The following is a 23,258-nucleotide window of genomic DNA, read 5'->3' on the forward strand; positions in this document are numbered from 1 at the left end:
TTACAACTAATGCTGGTTTGCCTGAGGCTGATGCTGTGCAGGTGTTTGTACACATGCAAATACACACACTCTCATGCAACTGGTATGATGTAGTTGTTGAGCGGCTTCACTGTAAGTATATTGTATGTTTCGGATTTTTGATAAAAATAATAAAAATATTAATCATTTTCAAACAACATATCAATCCATTGTCTGTCTGTACACAGTATATTATGCATAATAGGGTATGAAATATGAAGGTGAGACTGGAACAATACCTTTAGAATTCAGAGAAAGAAATCGTCAAAATCCTGAAACTGTAGAAGCAAACCAGTTTGTGTGAAATGCCCTTGACCACTGCAATAATCAACTTTATTTTGTATCAAAGCCCAATGTATCTGTTGACGAGTAAAGCGAACTGAAGTTGCGAACTTTGCCTTCAAACTGAAGTCAAAGCAGACAAATAGAGTGAGCTACCAAAGTATTGGGACAGTGACACATTGTTTGTTGTTTTGGCTCTGTACTCCAGCACTTTAGATTATAATTATACAATGCATATAAGGTGAAAGTGCAGACTGTCAGCTTCAATTTGAGGGTATTTTCATCCATATTGGGTGAAATGTATAGAAATTACATCACTTTCTGTACATAGTCCCCCCATTTTAGGGGACCAAAATTATTGGGACAAATTCACTTACGTGAATCGTGAACAATAATAATAATAATAATGAGTGAGAAAGTTAGACACACAAATGTCAGGTGGCAGGTAGCCTAGTGGTTAGAGTGTTGGGCCAATAACCGAAAGGTTGCTAGATTGAATCCCCGAGCTGACAAGGTAAAAATCTGTTGTTCTGTCCCTGAACAAGCCAGTTAACCCACTGTTCCTAGGTCGTCATTGTAAATACGAGTTTGTTCTTAACTGACTTGCCTAGTTAAACAAAGATAAAATAATGTTAACCTCTCACCATTACAATAACAGGGGAGGTTAGTATTATTCATGTTTCATTCAAGACTATCTGTAATTATGGTAGCATCCACAATAATATACAACTGTTTGGAAAAACATTATATTTTTATTTACAATAAAAGTGACTCCAAAATGACAGAATACATTATTAACCATTCATTTCTATTTGGCACAAAATAATCTTAATCACGACCAAAACAAACAGCAAATGCATCCAACAAGTTGTAGAGTCACAGCTTGCATGCTAGGAATATGGGACCAAATACTAAACTTTTGACTACTTCAATACATATAAGTGAATTTGTCACAATACTTTTGGTCCCCTAAAATGGGGGGGGGGGGGACTATGTACAGAAAGTGGTGTAATTTCTAAACGGTTCACCCGATATGGATGAAAATACCCTCAAATTAAAGCTGACAGTCTAAAGTGATGGAGTACAGAAACAACAAAAAAATGTGTCAATGTCCCAATACTTCTGGAGCTCATTGTATGTGATATATCACATTCTGTTTTCAAGACCACATAGACAACTATACATCGTAAAATGCTTCCTATTCATGTTGGCAGCTCCAATAATTTACCTCACCAAAAACAGCTAGTTATCATTCATAAAGAACCTTGCGGAGTAGAGGTCGACCGATTAATCGGAATGGCCGATTAATTAGGGACGATTTCAAGTTTTCATAACAATCGGAAATCGGTATTTTTGAGCGCCGATTTTGCAGATTTTTTTATTTATTATAATTATTTTTTAATTATTTTTATATATACCTTTATTTAACTAGGCAAGTCAGTTAAGAACATATTCTTATTTTCAATGACGGCCTAGGAACGGTGGGTTAACTGACTTGTTCAGGGGCAGAACGACAGATTTTCACCTTGTCAGCTCGGGGGATCCAATCTCGCAACCTTACAGTTAACTAGTCCAACGCTCTAACCACCTGATTACATTGCACTCCACGAAGAGCCTGCCTGTTACGCGAATGCAGTAGAAGCCAAGGTAAGTTGCTAGCTAGCATTAAACGTATCTTATAAAAAACAATCAATCAATCATAATCACTAGTTATGGTTGATGGATGGTTGATGATATTACTAGTTTATCTAGTGTGTCCTGTGTTGCATATAATCGATGCAACGCTGGGGGGTGATTTAACAAAAGCGCATTTGCGAAAAAAGCACAATCGTTGGACGACTGTACCTAACCATAAACACCAATGCCTTTCTTAAAATCAATACACAGAACTATATATTTTTAAACCTGCATATTTAGCTAAAAGAAATCCAGGTCAGCAGGCAATATTAACCAGGTGAAATTGTGTCATTTCTCTTGCGTCCATTGCACGCTGAGTCAGGTTATTTGCAACAGTTTGGGCAGCCTGGCTCATTGCGAACTAATTTGCCCAAATTGTACGTAATTATGACATAACATTGAATGTGCAATGTAACAAGAATATTTAGACTTAGGGATGCCACCCGTTAGATAAAATACAGAACGGTTCCGTATTTCACTGAAATAATAAACGTCTTGTTTTCTAAATGATAGTTTCCGGATTCGACCATATTAATGGCCAAAGGATCGTATTTCTGTGTGTTATTATGTTATAATTAAGTCTATGATTTGATAGAGCAGTCTGACTGAGCGATGGTAGGCAGCAGCAGGCTCGTAAGCATTCATTCAAACAGCACTTTCGTGCGTTTTGCCAGCAGCTCTTCGCAAGCACAGCGCTGTTTATGACTTCAAGCCTATCAGCCTAATGGCTGGAGTAACCGATGTGAAATGGCTAGCTAGTTAGCTGGGTGCGCGCTAATAGCGTTTCAAACGTCACTCGCTCTGAGACTTGGAGTAGTTATTCCCCTTGCTCTGCAAGGGCCGTGGCTTTTGTCGTGCGATGGGTAATGCTGCTTCGAGTGTGGCTGTTGTCGATGTGTTCCTGGGTCGAGCCCAGGTAGGGGCGAGGAGAGGGACGGAAGCTATACTGTTACACTGGCAATACTATAGTGCCTATAAGAACATCCAATAGTCAAAGGTATATGAAGTACAAATGGTATCGAGAGAAATAGTCCTATAAATCCTATATTAACTACAACCTAAAACTTCTTACCTTGGAATATTGAAGTCTCATGTTAAAAGGAACCAGCAACTTTCATATGTTCTCATGTTCTGAGCAAGGAACTCAAACGTTAGCTTTTTTACATGGCACATATTGCACTTTTACTTCTCCAACACTTTGTTTTTGCATTATTTAAACCAAATTGAACATGTTTCATTATTTATTTGAGGCTAAATAGATGTTTATTGATGTATTATATTAAGTTAAAATAAGTGTTCATTCAGTATTGTTGTAATTCTCATTATTACAAATAAAAAAATTGGCCGATTAATCGGTATCGTCTTTTTTGGGTCCTCCAATAATCGGTATCGGCGTTGAAAAATCATAATCGGTCGACCTCTATTGCGGATCCCCACAAGAGGTTAAGATTCCTCAGAGATTAACAATACATTTGAACTTGATCCTAGAACTGACCTTTAGAAAGCTGGATCATGGCCATTGTTACTTTTTGTGCATTCAGCCTAATTTGAAGGGTAGATCTGGACAAGAGGGACAAACTTCTTCCCAGGTCAGAATCAGAGTAGAGCCAGTCAGTAAGAAATGCAGGCCTCTAACCTTCATACCACACCACACAGAGCTCAACTGACTCTAAAGAGTTCCATTTTGGTAGCATACCAACAACCGGCGCAAAATAGACACAGAATAGTGTTGTCCCAATTACCACTGGGCTCTGTGCCAGCCGGGTCAAACATGTTACTCAACATGAATAATGCAAGTCTTCACCTTGGAGTAACAGTGTTGCTTCTGTCCCTCTCCTCGCCAACCTGGGCTTGAACCAGGAACCCTCTGAACACAACAACTGCCTCCCACAATACATCGTTACCTATTGCTCCACAAAAGCAGTGGTCCTTGCAGAGCATGGGAAACAACTACTTCAAGGTCTCAGAGCAAGTGACGTCACCGATTGAAACGTTACTAGCGTGCACCGCTAACTAGCTAGCCATTTCACACCGATTACACTGGGATATTCTTTCACATGGACTCTCTCTGGCTTTATTGTACCACACAGCAGACATGCAGCGCTCAAATGAAATAACCCCCGATATTGGCTGAGTGTGAATGTTCACATGAATTTTCCGCCAACAATCAGAGATGGTGCTATGATTTGGAGCTAGTGTGAAGATCAATCTCACACTGAGACACATTCTCCTCGGGTGGATTCACACTAACGTTCCATGAATACATAAATCACACCACCACGTTATTGAATGAGAGGCATCGCTTGAGTCAGTATCATATGAAACCAAAAACACAATTAATAACCTGATCAATAATTTATGACACATTTAAAAAAATTACAAAAAACACCAAAACTGGAAGCAGGTCCCATTTTCCCTAGCTAAGCCTTTGTGTCAGTCTGGGTGGGAGGCAAAACTCAGAGACATCCCTACACACCACTTCTCTTTGGCAAGGCTGGAAGGGAAGGGCTATCGGCATCAAAGCAGCGAGCCATTGCTGCCATCACCACAACAAACAACTGGAAACATAATTACCAGGCGAAGCCCAAAAGGTCGGGGGGGGCTCAGCACTAATCCATATATCAGATGGGCACATGACGGCATCATCCATTACAGAGCTTCCTGGGCATCTAGGCTTCCCTCGAAACAACACAGCCTATACACTTCTCCCACCTCTGACACAAATGCTTACCTAGGCATTTGCTTTGTGCTGTGGCAACTAGCAAGAGCACTTTAACGTCGTGATCTGTTGAGTGATATAGGTACGGTGAGGACAAATTGAGTTGGTGGATTGAGAACATTGGTGACATTGACACTGTCAGTAGAGCAATTCCACAGTAACAGAGTGATGCTTAGACTCAGATGTATTACTTTAAAATGTATGCCAAACAAAAACCAATGATTGCAAAGTTAAACAGTGCAGATGTCACGCCCTGACCATAGAGAGCCCTCGGTTCTCCATGGTGTTTAGGTCAGAGCGTGACTAGGGAGGTGTTCTAGTCATTGATTTTCTATGTGGCTAGGTTGTATGGTTCCCAATTAGAGGCAGCTGGAAATCGTTGCCTCTAATTGGGGATCATATTTAGGAAGCCCTTTCTCCCACCTGCTTTGTGGGATATTGTTTTGAGTGAGTGCATGTAGCACCACGTTTGTTCACGGTCGGTGTTTGCTTATTGTTTTGTTTAGAAGTTTCAATAAATAAATATGTGGAACTCAAATCACGCTGCGCCTTGGTCCGTCTTTCCACACGACTGTGACAGCAGATGCAAAGTTTGGTGACAACACAAACAGCACAAACAATCATTCTGTTACCAAAGTTTGCATCTGCACTTTTTGTAACGGTAGTCCTCCTCCTCTTCAACCGAAAAGGAGGAGTAGTGATGGAACCAAGGCGCAGCGGGTTGTGAACACATCATTTATTTAAAGACAAGACGAAAAAACACGAACTTCACTATAACTAACAAAACAACAAACGGAGTAGACAGACCTGGACGACGAACTTACATTAAACACGAAGAACGCACGAACAGGGAAAATAGACTACACAAAATGACGATGTACAAAAACAAACCGAACAGTCCCGTATGGTGCGACAAACACTGACACAGGAGACAACCACCCACAACGAACACTGTGAAACAACCTACCTAAATATGACTCTCAATTAGAGGAACGCCAAACACCTGCCTCTAATTAAAAGCCATACCAGGCAACCCTTAAACCAACATAGAAACAGAAAACATAAAATGCCCACCCAAACTCACGTCCTGACCAACTAACACATACAACAAACTAACAGAAATAGGTCAGGAACGTGACACTTTTCTATGCTAGGCTTGGGCGATATACCGTTTATACCGTACACCGGGGTATTTTGAAATACTGATGGTATGATTTTCAATACCGTAAAAAAAATAGGTCAGATTAGCTATAAGAAATCTAAGATGTGTCAAATGAATTATATCCAGCTCAGGGTTCCAGCTTTGCATTTGGTTTGCTAACTTGTTAGGTAAGGGGCTAAATGTTAATATCAAGCTTCTTTTTACAGCAGAGACATTCTAGCCTGAGTACTAGTCTCTTTAGCTAACATTCCACTGTTTGCCCTACCTACCTGGTTATTGCCAGAGACTGGCCTTTATGACATCTTCAAATATAAATATTTTATCATTAATGAGCTTGAGGAGAAGAGGAGTTTGTCCCGATTTCGATAAACCTCACAGCTATCCTCCAATCACAACAATTGTCCAAATACTGGAACTATCACCTTTTTGTCTCTCCACAGAACACGTTGGTATCCGGTTGCTAACCTTTTTTTTTTGTCCAGACGAAACCAGTCTGTCAAATGTTGCTAGCTCATGTCAAAATTCTAAAACTAAATACTACAAGACTAGAGACATTCAATCCCCTCCTGGATCAAGATCCCTGTTGCCTAAATTGTTTTTGCTTTCTAAATAGCGCCCCTTGTGTGCACTTCCGGAAATACTGTATATGCCGGTAAGGTACAGAAAAGGTATGACGGTATGAAAATCTAGATACCGACCAACCCCTACTCTGTGCCAGAAATGCTATCTGTTAAATATCATAATTGGGATATCAGTTATGATATCATTGGAAGAACATATCTACCTAATGTAATCTTTCGGTGCACATAATCTACATCATAGTGTTTTGCCATTCATCAGACCCATTTCAAATACATTATTTGTCTTGCTCCAAATTGTTTTCCTTGTTTGGGGCATGCATTCACAACAGTCCCAATCAATTGCATTTAGCCTCCATATAGCACATCCCAGGAGTTGACTGATTGCAGCAGCAGAAACATGGAAATAATACTGGACAGTTATGAGCTTCCCATTAGTCGTCAGCCCTGTGACTTATTAGGGAAATCATTAGCATGTTTAATGCACAGTAAAGTTGATTCCAGCCATTCACCCAGGCTACGGTGTTTAGGTTTCAACTGAGTGTTATGCCTGAGGCTGTGGTGAAAGTACAGCACAATTTAACTGAATGTCCAATTTTCTTTAAGTTGTTACGAACCAAATGACAACTATAGTAGCTGCCTGAGTCATTAGAAATTCATTGGAAAGAGCACCACATCAGGTTGACTGTCCATGTAAGTACAAACACTTATTGTAGAAGGTAAAATGGCTCAACCAAAACGATCTCAGGACTCAAGCCAAAACAGTGTTGATGTCGTGTAAGCATTTCATGAGCGTTCCATTTAAAACGTAATTTATTGCTACATTCACAATTTTTCCACAAAACACATCCAGTCTTTCCAGCGCAGGCATGGATTAGTTTCTCTAGGATGAAGTTGCCTTTAAACGTTGATCTTTGGTCTGATCTTTTTTCCCCTCTCTAACTGTGAGGTTAAACATTTGGGGAAGGGTCAACTGATGGTACATAAGCACTCTGTGGCACTACAAAACAGAAATGGCTGCCGCTTATTGTAAATTCATACCGTAAAAATATAAACTGCTTAACTATTCTCCTAGATCTACAGACAGTACAGAAGTACAGACAATCTACAAGCAGGGGAAGCTGCGATAAGTCTTCATGATAAGGTCACCATGGGGGGATGTAATTACACAGAGAGAAAAAAATTGGTTGCAAATGTTGATTTTTGCTGGATAATCTGGCCTAAAAATAGATGTGGATGGTTTGTGTTTGGAACTCAAGGACAAAGCAGTGTGCTCTCCCAGACTAGAGAAGTCTATTAACATCTACTTATTGGATATAGAGAGGAAAGAGAAACAACCATGTCCATACACTGCAGAGAAAAAACGCACAAACCCTAGCAAATTACAGTACAAATGTATATTCTCTTATTTACATAAGTTTCTAATCATCAACCACAACAAATAGTATTCAATATGAAGATAAATTAAGCGTAAAATATATATTTTTAAATCATTACATAGGCTTCAAGAAGACAACATGCAATCAAAATACCCTGAGACAATAAAGCAAAGAAAAACTCTACAGCCAGGCATTTATGTGTATAGGTTTTGAAGGGGATTGATGTAGAAAAACAGGACACACAAAAAAAAGAGGTTTACAAAAACACAGGAAGGCACATTCTACCCTAACATGCTGAGGAGGACCCCATTTTCGCCTGTGCAGTCACCTCCTGACAGATGTGCAGATGTGTAAAACCTGCCATATGACCTGGAAACAGCAGCCATTTTCTCTTGAACTACTCTTCTGAGTAAAACCTGCCTTTGGTTAGACTGACCATTGGGGGAAGGGAGAGAGAGGGGGAAGAAGGGAGGGGAATGGGGAGGATAACTAATGATGCCACAATCAGGTAGCCGCAACAACTATTTGTGTATTATTGTCTGCCTTTCTCAAGGACTCGCTCAAACGACAGGTGGTGTGGGGTGGGAGGGAAACTGTGGGATGGTAGCACTACCGTATCTAGAGGAAACCACTTCTTCCACGCCTGCCTTGCCTGCCTGGATAGAGGTGATTGACTGACAACAGTTTGAAGATTACACTGTGTTTCTGTAGTTTTAATATTGAAGGGTTACATTGGTTGTCAAATCCAACAGGATGTAGTAGGTCTACATCAGGGAGTCATTTATTGACTACTACAGTGAATAGCAATATCAAAGCATTATTGCAGCTAGCAGCTTTTCAGCCACTGTTCGGGTGACTAACTTTGCCCCCAGTTCTTCTCCGTCCTACACCACATCACACAGGACCAGATAGAATCCATGTACACGCCTCACTTGAACGTTCATGCATATTGACTAGGGATGCACGATATATCAGTGAATATATCGGAATCAGACAATATTAGCTAAAAATGCCAACATCGGTATCGGCCCGATGTCTAGTTCAACACCGATGTTAAAAAACTATGTCAAAGCTACCGAGCATACCTAGACTACCATTCAAAAGTTTGGGGTCACTTAGAAATGTCATTATTTTTGAAAGAAAAGCTAATTTTCTGTCCATTAAAATATCAAATTGATCAGAAATACAGTGTAGACATTGTTAATGTTGTTTATGACTGTTGTATATGACTATTGCAGCTGGAAACGGCAGATTTTTAATGGTTATCTACATAGGCGTGCAGATGTCCATTATAAGCAACGATCACTCCTGTATTCCAATGACAGGTTGTGTTTGCTAATCCAAGTTTATAATTTTAAAAGCCTAATTGATCATTAGAAAACCCTTTTGCAATTATGTTAGCACAGCTGAAAACTGTTGTTCTGGTTAAAGAAGCAATAAAACTAGCCTTCTTTAGACTAGTTGAGTATCTGGAGCATCAGCAATTGTGGGTTCGATTACAGGCTCAAAATGGCCAGAAACAAAGATCTTTCTTCTGAAACTCGTCAGTCTATTCTTGTTGTGAGAAATGAAGGCTATTCCATGCCAAGAAACTGAAGATCTCATACAATGGTGTGTACTACTACCTTCACAGAACAGCGCAAACTGGCTCTAACCAGAATAGAAAGAGGAGTGGGAGGCCCCAGTGCACAACTGAGCAAGAGGACAAGTACATTAGAGTGTCTAGTTTGAGAAACAGACACCTCCGAAGTCCTCAACTGGCAGCTTCATTAAATAGTACCCGCAAAACATCAGTCTCAACGTCAACAGTAAAGAGGCGACTCCGGGATGCTGGCCTTCTAGGCAGAGTTCCTCTGTCCAGTGTCTGTGTTCTTTTGCCAATCTTAATCTTTTATTTTTATTGGCCAATCTGAGATATGGCTTTTTCTTTGCAACTCTGCCTAGAAGGCCAGCATCCCCGGAGTTGCCTCTTCACTTTTGACATTGAGACTGGTATTTTGCGGGTACTATTTAATGAAGTTGCCAGTTGAGGACTTGTGAGGCGTCTGTTTCTCGCATTGAATAGCCTTCATTTCTCAGAACAAGAATAGACTGACGAGTTTCAGAAGAAAGTTATTTGCATCTGGCCATTCTTAGTCTGTAATCGAACCCACAAATACTGATGCTCCAGATACTCAACTAGTCTAAAGAAGGCCAGTTTAATTGCTTCTGTAATCAGAACAACAGTTTTCAGCTGTGCTAACATAATTGCAAAAGTGTTTTCTAATGATCAATTAGCCTTTTAAAATTATAAACTTGGATTAGCTAACACAACCTGCCATTGGAACAAAGGAGCGATGGTTGCTGATAATGGGCTTCTGTACGCCTATGTAGATATTCTTTTTTTTTTAACTGCCATTTCCAGCTACTATAGTCATTTACAACATTAACAATGTCTACACTGTATTTCTGATCAATTTGATGTTATTTTAATGTACACATTTTTTTGGCTTTTCTTTCAAAAACAAGGACATTTCTAAGTGACTCCAAACTTTTGAACGGTAGAGTATATAACATAGGTACATGACGTAATAACGGCATGTCGGCTTTTTCCGGCTGGTCGAGCACCGGTACACTACCAAGTGCGCTATTTTTCAGATGTTGCCCTACCGGAGTTACACAGTAATAGAGTCAATGCTATTAGCTTCACGACATCCAAACAACGTTCCATAGTATGTGTCTTTGCGTGTCAAAAAGGGTACAGTAGCACTGTCAAATATGTACAAAAAAAGTCTGCAAACAAGCAAACACCGGCCATGAATGATGTGTTTACAATACCGCGTTGGTAATAAAGCATAATTTGTTCGACCGCAACTTCTGGGGTAGCTAGCTTTAGCTTAGTACCTCGCTAGCACCAATACAACCAACCTGAAAACAATGACCAGTAGAAACTGCAGTCATTTTCATTATTCTTATCAATGATTTAGGAATCCTTGTGAGTAAGTATTAGCTAGGTTGCCACTTGTTGTTCGCCTATTGAAATTGAACTTGAATTTCATAGCTAGCCAGCTACTTAACCCTGTTGCCCAAAGCAAACATTATAAACAGCCAGCTAGGTTTATCTGGCTAGTGAGGCTCGACCGAACCGAGTTATGTGTTGTGACCCATCTATGTGAAGCTAGCCACAATAATGATTAGCCACAATAGTGGACTTTGCGGTTAGTCTTGCACTTAGCCTTTTATTTTGAAGGCAAACCGCAAATTCCACTATTGTGCCTAATCCTTATTGTGGCTAGCTTCACATAGATGTGTCCGACCACCATTAATCAAATAAGAACTGTCTTATAAATTAGGGTTATTTTAGATGATGACACCTAGCTATATAGTTAGCTAGGTAACTATAGCTACTGAAACAGATTATGTCGTGTTATTTGACGTGTATCTTTTTTGACACGCAAAGACCCAAACGGTGTTCCATAGAAATCCTGGTTGAGAATGAAACGACTGACCAAATGAACAACGAAACAATACAGCAAGTGAAGGAAAGAAATAGGAACTTATTATGTTTTACTGGTAATGGGGACATACGTAAATGCCAAAAATAACTTTTTGGTTAGTGTGGTGTGTGTGCGTAACCTTTATTTAACTAGGCAAGTCAGTTAAAAACAAATTCTTATTTACAATGACGGCCCGGACGACGCTGGGCCAATTGTGCGCCGCCCTATGGGATTCCCAATCACGGCCGGATGTGATACTGCCTGGATTCAAACCAGGGACTGTAGTGATGCCTCTTGCACTGAGATGCAGTGCCTTAAACCGCTGCGTCCGTGTGTGTGTTAACTATTTAACTGTATTAGAATGCTTAGAAGGCCGCAAAAAAAATCATATCGGTATCGGGTTTTTTGGAAATGAAAATATCGGGCATCGGTATCGGCCAAAAATGGCATATAGGTTCATCACTAATATCAACCATTGACATCAATGCAGCATGTATGCCAAACATGGAGTTTGGACTACATTTTTATTACCATTATATAATTCACAAATTACTCGAAAAAATGGCAAATAACATGGGAGCCAGTTGTCTCAAGTGTTATGTACATTGTTGCCAGCCAATCAGATGGATGGACACATCTACTGCCATATCCTGGAGTCATCTATAACCTTTATTCTAGGGTTCACTTGAGAATACATGGGATAGAGACAGATACTGCTTTCACATAGGATTTACAGTATTTTGTCTGTAACAAAAAAACATTCGTGCCTGCATATGCCTTTTATACATTCCCTGTGCATGCTGGCGACGAGTGGTAGTTGTCACACCCTGGCCTTAGTTATCTTTGTTTCCTTTATTATTTTTGTTAGGTCAGGGTGTGACATGGGGGAGGTTTGTGTTTGGGTGATTATATGGTTAAGGGGTTGTTGGGTTTTGTGTGTGTGGTTTTGTGTTGAGTGAGTATGTCTAGGTATGTCTATGGTTTAGTGAGGGTTTCTAGGTATGTCTATGGTTGCCTGAGTGGTTTCTCAATCAGAGACAGATGTCTTTCATTTGTCTCTGATTGGGAGCCATATTTTAGGCGGCCATAGGCATCATGTGTTTGTTGGGTCATTGATTTAGTCATTGTCTTAGTCTGTGTCTAGTTCTGTGTCAAGTTTGCATGTTTTGCATTTAGTCGGTTTTGGTTTCACGGTCTTCGATTTGTTGTTTTGCTTCGTTTGGTCATCTCCTAAATAAAGAGAAGATGCAATTTTTACACGCTGCGCCTTGGTCCTTTCTCTCTCCCATGGACGATCGTGACAGAATGACCCAACCATTCAGGACCAAGCAGCGTGAAAGGAGGGAGCCAGAGCCCGTTGTGCAGATACTGGAGGTGAGCAATGGGAAGGATACAGAGACTGTTAAGGATTTATTGAGGAGTTTGGAGGAGAGTGAAAAGAGGGACCTGCTGTGTTGGTGCGTGAGGAACGACATCCACCCGACAGAGCGCGTGCGGGAGGTGATGTTACCTGAGTCAGTTCTCCATGCTCGTCCTGAGTTGCGTGCTAACCGTCTGGGAATGACAGTCCCACGAACCAGGCCTCCTGTGTGCATTCCTAGTCCTACACCTCCTGTAACACCTTCCCGCCCCAGCCCGGTACCACCAGTTCCGGCACCACGCCCCAGGATTCCAGGGTGTCTCCAGAGCCCTGTTCGCATTGTTGCTTCTCCCCGCACTCGCCCTGAGGTGCGTGTCCTCATCCCGGTACTACCTGTGCCGGTACCACGCACTAGGCCTATAGTGCGCTTTGAGAGCCCAGTGTGTCCTCTTGCTGCTCCCCGCACTAGCCCTGAGATGTGTGCCCCCAGCCCGGTACCACCAGTTCCGGCACCACGCACTAGGCCTAATGTGCGTATATTTGGTCCAGTATGCCCTGTTCCTTCTCCCCGCACTAGCCTTCAGGTGCGTGTCCCTAGCCCGGTACCACCAGTGCCGGCACCACGCACCAGGCTGATAGTGCGTCTCAGCCGGCCAGAGCTGCCAGTCTGCCCCGAGTCGTCAGAGCTGCCAGTCTGCCCCGAGTCGTCAGAGCTGCCAGTCTGCCCCGAGTCGTCAGAGCTGCCAGTCTGCCCCGAGTCGTCAGAGCTGCCAGTCTGCCCCGAGTCGTCAGAGCTGCCAGTCTGCCCCGAGTCGTCTGAGCTGCCAGTCTGCCCCGAGTCGTCTGAGCTGCCAGTCTGCCCCGAGTCGTCTGAGCTGCCAGTCTGCCCCGAGTCGTCTGAGCTGCCAGTCTGCCCCGAGTCGTCTGAGCTGCCAGTCTGCCCCGAGTCGTCAGAGCTGCCAGTCTGCCCATCGCCGTCTGAGCCATCCGTCTGCCCAGCGCCTTCTGAGCCATCCGTCTGCCACGAGCCAGAGTCGCCCGCCAGCCATGATCAGCCAGAGTCGCCCGCCAGCCATGATCAGCCAGAGTCGCCCGCCAGCCATGATCAGCCAGAGTCGCCCGCCAGCCATGATCAGCCAGAGTCGCCCGCCAGCCATGATCAGCCAGAGTCGCCCGCCTGCCATGATCAGCCAGAGTGGTCCGCCAGCCAGGATCGGCTGAATCCGCCATTCAGCCAGGATCTACCAGAGACACCGAAGCGGGGATCGACTATGGTGGAGTGGGGGCCACGTCCTGCACCCGAGCCGCCGCCATATTAAGGCCTACCCCGGATCTCCCCTAGACTTTATGTTGGTGCGCCCGGTGTTCGCACCTTAAGGGGGGGGTTATGTCACACCCTGGCCTTAGTTATCTTTGTTTCCTTTATTATTTTTGTTAGGTCAGGGTGTGACATGGGGGAGGTTGGTGTTTGGGTGATTATATGGTTAAGGGGTTGTTGGGTTTTGTGTGTGTGGTTTTGTGTTGAGTGAGTATGTCTAGGTATGTCTATGGTTTAGTGAGGGTTTCTAGGTATGTCTATGGTTGCCTGAGTGGTTTCTCAATCAGAGACAGATGTCTTTCATTTGTCTCTGATTGGGAGCCATATTTTAGGCGGCCATAGGCATCATGTGTTTGTTGGGTCATTGATTTAGTCATTGTCTTAGTCTGTGTCTAGGTCTGTTTCAAGTTGGCATGTTTTGCATTTAGTCGGTTTTGGTTTCACGGTCTTCGATTTGTTGTTTTGCTTCGTTTGGTCATCTCCTAAATAAAGAGAAGATGCAATTTTTACACGCTGCGCCTTGGTCCTTTCTCTCTCCCATGGTCGATCGTGACAGTAGTAGTGGTGTGCAGATGTGGGTGTGCGTCTATTTTATTCAATTCATTGAATATATACCATCAAAAGAAATCCATTATTAATTTGTTTAGGCAGGTACTAAGAAACATTATAAGATAATAAACAATGGCATATGTTGAGTTTAATTATGTTACGTCCAAATTAATGAAATCAATAGTTAATTAAACAGACAAGACACACACACACCCCCGTCCATCACAGTCAACACACACACACACATATACATACATATATATTTTTTGAAGTAAGAATATAATGGAATATAACAGTATAAAATACAAATAATATTTTTCCCGCCCAACTTGTGTCACAGGATTGTGTGGAACCGCTGTCCTATTAAAAAAAGGTGATATTTTGAAACAGAGCCCAGGCCCATGCTTTTTTGATCCGCATTTCATCTCTTTCTTACCCTCACTCCACTTCATTAGGGAGCAGATGTAGTGTATTACATTGAGAGTATCTTCATGACAAAGGTAGAAAACAATAGAAATCCTGTTTTCAAAGCATATGTCTCGTGTTAGTATTTCACAACCTCCATGGGTTTTTGGAGTTACCTATACACGATCGAGCAAAACAAGAGGCCTACACTTGATTTAGGCTACATTACTGCATGCTAAATGTTTCTGATCAGTGATAGATGAGAAAACAAACAAATTAGTTATACCCCCTCCACTTATTTGCCCAGCCAGAAACCAATTAACCAAATAGCCAACAGACAGCGATTCAGTGAAACAAGCCCATAAAGTCACAGGCTTTTGATCGGGAGTAGGCCTAGGCTATTAAGCGACTGAAGAGCAAAATAATCCACATGTTAAACTCCATAACATGCTGGCAAAATGTTGTAATAAATGAGCCAACTTGACAAGATGATCATGAACAACACTTACCTCAACTTAGCTAACATTTCCCCAGCCTAATAATAGCCTAACCAATATCCAAACAGAGATTCAGTGAAAACAAAAATTTGACAATTGATTTATCAAGAGAGTCCCCATGCTTGTCTCAACGCTGCGCGATGGCACTGTCTCAATTATCTAGTTGACCACATGTGGGTAGGCTATTTCTTCAAATTTATTACGATGATTGGATGACTTTGGGACTTTCAGTAAGCGACAATTTGATACAAGCCTTCAATTGCATTAGCCTACTTTACTCCATTATTTTCATCATTCAGTGATATTTATTCCCACAGTAATTCTTTATGGACCCACCCTGTTGTGGTTAAGAAACTAGTGCATGCTTAGTGGTGGGCTGTGTAAAGAGATGGGGGAAGAGACATGCCTCCCAAAGTTCACAACTGTCAGGAGGATGGTTAACTGGTGCTGCCTAGCAACCATCAAGAGTTTAAGAGCGTATTACGTGCCAATACCTGCTCAGCATTACAGCTATGTTTCATACTCACCCATAGGCAGAAATGTAACACAATTATTACTAGGTCGTTAGGCGGAAATAAAGGTTTCGGATTTGATTGTTACAGGTTTGGTTTTTCCATTTATTTATTTTACCTTTATTTAACTAGGCAAGTCAACAATAATCTGTCTGTAAACAATTGTTGGAAAAATGACTTTTGTCAGGTACAAAGTAGATGTCCTAACCGATTTACCAAAACTATAGTTTGTTAACAAGAAATTTGTGGAGTGGTTGAAAAAACGAGATTTAATGACTCCAACCTAAGTGTATGTAAACTTCCGACTTCAAGTGTGTGTGTGTGTGTGTGTGTGTGTGTGTGTGTGTGTGTGTGTGTGTGTGTGTGTGTGTGTGTGTGTGTGTGTGTGTGTGTGTTGTACCGACCAAGCCTAATACAAGCAAAAGTCTGCATTACTTGTCACAGTGTTAGTCAACCTCTTAGAACCTCCAGACTGTGGTATTACTATGAGAGTGTATGGGTGAGTGTTTCAAATTACAAACGGTAGGAAATGGCAGAGATAAAGGCTAACCAAGGCAGACATGAAACGTTCAATGGCTCCTACACGTTGGTTTGGTATCCATTCCAGAGCTGTGTTCTAAGAGCCAATATTCAAGGACAGGGTTATCCTGGAAACCAGAACAGCGAGAGGCCATGGTCAAGGCTGCACACCAGACCAGACAGATGGCCCATACAAACATAATGAGAGCAGCAGAATTCTTTACAACTACCAGCATTAATTATTAACATCAGTGTTATTTTCCTTTAACTGCCGTGACTGTATGTCCCATTTCTAGAAAAAATATATACGGTTTCGACTTTGGTTAACAATACGATTAAATCACAATACTTACATGCTGACTGCGTGTGTGCGTATGTTGATTTTGTTTATCCCCACCAGACGCAATCATGACACGCAGATTAAAATTCCAAAACCAACTGTGAATCAATTTATATTAATTTTGGGGCAAGTCGAAACATACATGAAACATTCTTGGACATTTAGCTAGCTAGCTTGTCCTGGGAGATGAACATTGGGTTGTTATTTTACCTGACATGCATATGGTCCTCTTTTTAGTTGGTTCTTTGTAGAAATTTAAACCGGAGTCATACAAAACGTGTGTTTCTCTACTCCGACAATTAATTCACAGATATAAAGGGAAACGTAGTTTGTTTTTAAGTTAATTATCTGCTATTAATTTCGCCTCGTTTGTCTTTCAAGCATCCACGTGGGTTTGTATCTTCCTGATATCCATTACGGAGGGCACTTGCAGCGCAGTGCTTTGAGTGTTTCAAATAGAACCATGTTCTATTTTAGCACTTGGCTACGCAGACGCTTATTCACGCAAGCTGTGTGGGTGAAATTACAGAATACATGTAAGTCTACACAACGCAGCCGGTGTGGTTTGCGTGTTGGGTACCGATACAATATGCATTGCAATTCTCATGATTCTTTATGTATTGCGATTCTATACTGGGTCGTTCCACCTCAGAAAGCACAAGAAAGAGGATTTCGACACACACCATCTCAGGTTGTTCTGAAATCGTTTCAATAAATATAGCACCCAACTTTCGATTTAACCAAACTTCTTCATATCAATGAGCAAGATGAGGAATCCCCCCAAAAAGGTCAAAAGCCACCCACAGCACCGCCACATCCCAAGCCAAAACCTGGTACTTTCACACTACTTTATGGTAAATTATGCAAGTGACTTAAATTACTAATTTCTCTGAACAGGGGCAAAAAAACGAATCACCAGATTCACAGGGAATACATTACATAATATGGAAAAACAATACTACAAGCCACGGCTTCATACCATTTGTCAAACATAGAGAACTGATACTGTATACTAGTTGTTGGGGTACGATTGGCATGGGGAAGTGGGGGATTTCTCATGTCTTACTCATTGATAGGAAAAAGTTTGGTCTAAATCAGATGTTGGGTACTATATGTATTCAATATTATCTGAATCCTATATATTTACATGGCCAATTTGGGTGAAACCAATTAGCATAATTTCTCAGAGAAAATACATTTTCAACAAAATGTTTCAGGAATGCCAATCTAACCTGTGCATGAGAAAATGGGTCAGTCATGAAAATAAAAGTGCTGCAAACATGTTGGTTCACTATTAAAAAATAATATTGAGGCCAAGCTATAAGATGAAAAATACCGGCGTTTTGGCACAGGTAAAGCTGACTAGCGTTAGCAAAAAATACAAATATATATATATATTCTTTTAACAAATTGATAATTGGAGTCAAATGAATATTGTCCAAAAATAACATTGCGATATGCAACTGTATCAATTGTTTTCCCCACTAGTGGTAGCCATGCCGAACAGCTGACTTACAGTAGGCTAATGATTTAACGCTAAGTATTCACAACAAACAAATTATTCTCAGGAAAAAAATACAGCAGCAGAACTCCAGAGAAGGGATGCAGGTTTTCTTTGTCACACAAAAACAAACCTCACAACTCATTGGGGACATTACAATGTCACACAAATTCCTTTCTGATGTTGTATCATGGGTTCACAGTAAATGCTCCCCAATTACACTGTGATATTGTGAAATCATACATGGAAAAAATTGGCAGGTCATCAGATAAATCGACATTATTTTTTACAAATAATATTAAATTTTTTACAACGTTCAATAAACATTAATCCTATGGGTTTAAAGCTGAATGTGTATTCCCCTGTACTTCCCTCGAATCTCTCGCTATCCTTTTTATGACACGTCACAAACCTGACACGTATATGACACCACTATCTCCTGGGTTACACAATTCATAGGATAGATTATTGGATATGTCTCAATTACTTTTGTGCTTTACCAGGAGCAGAATGGGGTCTGTCTGGAATCTATAGCATTCAAACAAGGGCACTAGCAATCATTACAGTTTAGGTCTGAGAATAGAGATTGATTCGCAGCTGCAGCGAGCAGTTGCCGTAACAACATGTACATTGAGGTTTCTGTTGTGGCCTCCAGTACACTCTCGACAGGCCTCCAACTTGTCTTTACATGTATGGCATACACACAAACAAAGTCATGAGGGTAGAGCCAGACACAACAACAAACACAACCATCCCAGATCCCAAATAAATGAATGTAGTCTTGAACAAGGCTGTAATGCCATCAATGGGTGTTATTTCTGAGTAAAATATTGGCATGCCAACTGGCTGGTGGCCCATGTGAACCGTAAGCCCCTCTTGCCTGCCATGCCTCCTCCCATGTTCTATTAGAAATAAATATTGCCGCATAAATATTTGGACAAATGCAGAGTTTGAGAGCGGTTGTCACATGGGGTTTCTGTATCTGCGGCTAACTTCAGGTACTGCTGGTGAATGGGAATTGAAGCATGCTATGAGCAAATGGGAGTTCCACACAAAATGCCCTCTATTTGAAAGATCTCATCTCTTGCACAAAGGGGCAACTTTCACAAATGTATCTAAATAACAAAATGTATAACCAAAGGAAACAACAAACTACTGACTGAAGGAGAACGTCTAAAATGGCCATTAGCCTACAGTGGAGACTGGTAGGGTTGTGTTATTGGTTCATGGAGGGAAATAGGTTACCTTTTCTATTTTACGCTACTTTCTTTTTTCAGACAATTAATGTTTTTGTTGTATGTAAAACATGTCTATTTGAAAAATGAAAACTAATATTAAAAAAAGACTACAACCTGACTTAGGGCAAAGAGTCCATCTGAAAGAGTGGTAGATAGCCTAGCAGTTAGAGCATTGGTCCTACAACCAAACCAGTGGACAAGGTAAAAAAAAAAATGTAATAATAAAAATTGCCCGATGTGCCCTTAACCCTAATTTGCTCCAGGGGTGCCGTACTTCTATGGCTATGGGTAGGCAACCCTGTTCAGTACCCTGCAGTACCTTAGGCACTCCAGGATTAAGTTCCATCTAGGCCGGCCCTAAACAAGGTGTGCAATCAGTTCGCTTGAACGTTTGCTACATTGCTGAACGTTTTTTACTGAATGACACGTTTTCCCAAAACATTCTTGATCAGACTTTGAGCTATGTTTACTCCATTCATTGGGCGTGCCATGGTGTGGCTTGACGCAATGAGTGACAGATTTAAAGGGTAGCGGTGCATTCTGAACCCACAACCCAACCCTTCCCCATTTTTCAACTGGTCGTTTAGTACAGTACCACTTCCATTCAATTACGTTTTAATGTACTGAAAGCAGCCCTGGCCAACTGAGCTAATTGATCAGTTCAGTGATTGCCTAAATTCAACACACCCGGTCTTCCAGGTCAGTTAAATCAAAAACTTAAAGTGCCTGCGGTCCTCCATGACCAGGGTTGCCTACCCCTGCTGTAAAACAACACATTTCACTACAGCTATCCAGTGTATGTGACCAAATTATTTTAAGTTGGCTGTTGTATACGTCATTCTAGTCACTTTAGCGCACTTTAGCAACAACCAGCCAGGCATTTCTAAACTGAACACACAACATCACCACTCACCACTAAAGCCAAAGGCCAAATCAGATCACTGAACCTTCAATAGACATACCATGGCTAACAATATTATTCATCTAGGCCCCCTAGAAAGCTGAGACATTCAAGTGTAAACAATCTGGGTCTTCTGAAACACTGCTCATCGGGAGAAAAACGACTTTATAATCTCCCAGAACATAATGTTCACTGAGACATAAACCAATTCAAAGTCTTGACAATATCATTGCAGGTTTTCCCAAACTCGGTCATCGGGACCCTAAGGGACACATGTTTGGGTTTTGCCCTAGCACTACACAGCTGACTCAAATAATCAACTAATCATTAAGCGTTGACTAAACGTGCACCCCTTAGCATCCCGAGGACCGAGCTCGGGAAACGCTGCATAAGGCTTTGCGTTGCTATTAACCACCGATACTGCTCCATCTCCAAAATGGGGCCACGGTTCACAGTCATAGCTTACTAATGACTTTCTACATTACCACTCTCTAATAGCTTGTAGATTTCCACAAATGGAAAAGCCTTGTCATCCAGGAGCAGCAATTAAGTTATAATAAACCCCCATTGTTCTTTTAATAGATGGCACTAAACCAGTTGTTCTTATGACTCATTTGGTTTCACTCTACAACCAAACCAGTGGACACAGGCAAGACAAGCTCCAGTTTTTGTTGGTATTCTAGGCCTTTATTAGTTCAGATTCCTTGGTAATGGAGGATCATCATAAGAGTTAGAATACGATAATTCCAGTGTCACTGTACTGGTAAACTCTTGCCAGACATTGAAGAATGTTGGTGGGTGTTGTCAAGTTCTATATGACTGCACATTATCCCATAAAATGTAAGTGGGAGGATAGAAATTACTTTATGTATAGTCTTTACAGCGCTGTGTTCTGTGTCTACCGTAAGGACCTAGATACCATCAGATCAACAGGTGATAGAGGTGGTGCCATCCCACTGGGCACAGACATCAGTTAAATGTCTATTTTGTATTTACATTTGGTTGAGTTGTCAACTAATGTGAATTCAACCAAAAAATGTAACCATGATATTGGATTTAGGTTAAAAGTTGAGTGAAAAAAAGTACTTTTGCGAATCCAATCAGAGTTCGAGAGCAGAAAGGTTGCTGGATCAAATCCTGAACTGACAAGGTAAAAATCTGTCGTTCTGCCTCTGAACAAGGCAGTTAACCCACTGTACCCCGGTAGGCCGTCATTGTAAATAAGAATTTGTTCTTAACTGACTAGCCTAGTTAAAGAAAGGAACATTTTTAACAATTCCAAGCTGATTAAACGTGGAATTATTAAAAAAACATTTATGGTGTGGAAACGACGTTGAGTCAACCAGTTTTTGCCCAGTGGGATAGGCCTAGGCTACATTCCATGTGATGATGACTCTTCCAAACCTCAAGCCTCCCAGTGACCTATCCACAAGCTTCGCCAATACCAATCAGTATATCCGTTCTCGAAAGACTCCTCTAATTTCAAGTGTAAATATAAGGAAATACACAAACTCTAAAATCGAATGCCCAATTAGCATTTTAACAAATGTATTGAATGGGCTGGAGGGTGAATGTTGATTTTATACATGGGCTAAATGTCACCATTTTGACTGATACTGTAACAAGAAGTAACCCTGGCAGCAGGTTAAGCTACTATGAAACCAATGTCTGTCTGACTGGTGGTGCAGTTGACTCTACTTCCCCTCCCCCACTCATGCGCTTCTGAACTATCAGCATGAGCAATACCTTTTAAATGGGGCCAATATTACATTTTATTATTAAGTTTGCGTATGTTAAATTGCATCACACGTTTTCTTTTTCATTTACTCTTTAATCTAAAAGTCAGGATTATAACTCAGCAGGGAAACACAATAACTGCCACCAGAATTACTACATTTGATGTATTGCAGCTCAACAAAATGTTTAATTTATGTCAAAATATACAATAATTAAATTACTATGTTAAAACAAAAGGCAACGTTTATATTAGACTACTAACAATTTAAAAATCTAAATGTTCCTTTGGAAGACATTTCTACACATGTAGAGTGTGATCCAGTAAACGTGTCATAATAAACAGTGTTACTCAGTTCGGCAAGTATTAACATGCAACAATGTATAATTCATGGAAATACAATGTTACTATTAATGAAACTTGAACAAAAGTTCTAACTTACCTTTCTCAGAGTGAGCTCGTGGTGTTGCCGCCACCTCTTCCACTTCCACAAGGAGAGCCTGCAACTCAATAAGCAAGGGACGACTTTCCTCCCATTTTGCTTATCATACTTCAAGTTCTGTCCACCGCTGCTATCTCTAACTGCGTTCCGAAGGTAACAGAGATGGTCTAAAAGATATATTCCTGGCAAATGAGTGTGTGGCATGTAAAGTTTAAAGAAGCGCGAGGTCTAAAGCTGGGGATGTATGCAATTGAGTTTTCAGCGTTTCTGAAAATAGAACGTCAAGAGACAGCAGCAAGCACTCATCGGCATAGAGAAAGAGGGCTGAGAGAGAGAGATAGAGACTGTCGTGACCTACAATGAAAAAATCAGCACCTGACCTTGAACTTGCTTATTCAAAACATAAAAATCCTTCCAGTAGCCTAAATGGTAACGAAATACCATGATGTTATTTTGCCTACAAGCCATGTTCTTTATAGATAAAAAATGAGAATTTATAGTCAATTCTAATGCACGTGAATGGCATTGTTTGACCTATCTTCAATGATTTCCTCTATTGTGCCATTTTAAAATTATGGTTATTAGCCGTTATTGCCTCAAGTTAATTTCTTGTACGTAATTGCTTGTACATGTAGGCTACATGTGGTCTC

General features: G+C 41.1%; 1 protein-coding gene across 1 annotated transcript in view; it reads right to left on the bottom strand.

Moving 5' to 3' along the window:
- LOC129821001 (F-box-like/WD repeat-containing protein TBL1X) overlaps window positions 1–22,994 on the bottom strand; it is a 45,482-nt gene extending 22,488 nt beyond the window's left edge. The window contains exon 1 of the mRNA XM_055878196.1: window positions 22,609–22,994. The gene's annotated coding sequence lies outside the window, so the exon portion shown is untranslated. The remainder of the gene's footprint in view (window positions 1–22,608) is intronic.
- Between the last annotated feature and the right edge of the window lie 264 nt (window positions 22,995–23,258).

This window comes from Salvelinus fontinalis, chromosome 23 (assembly GCF_029448725.1).
Source record: "Salvelinus fontinalis isolate EN_2023a chromosome 23, ASM2944872v1, whole genome shotgun sequence".
Classification (NCBI taxonomy): Eukaryota; Metazoa; Chordata; class Actinopteri; order Salmoniformes; family Salmonidae; genus Salvelinus; species Salvelinus fontinalis.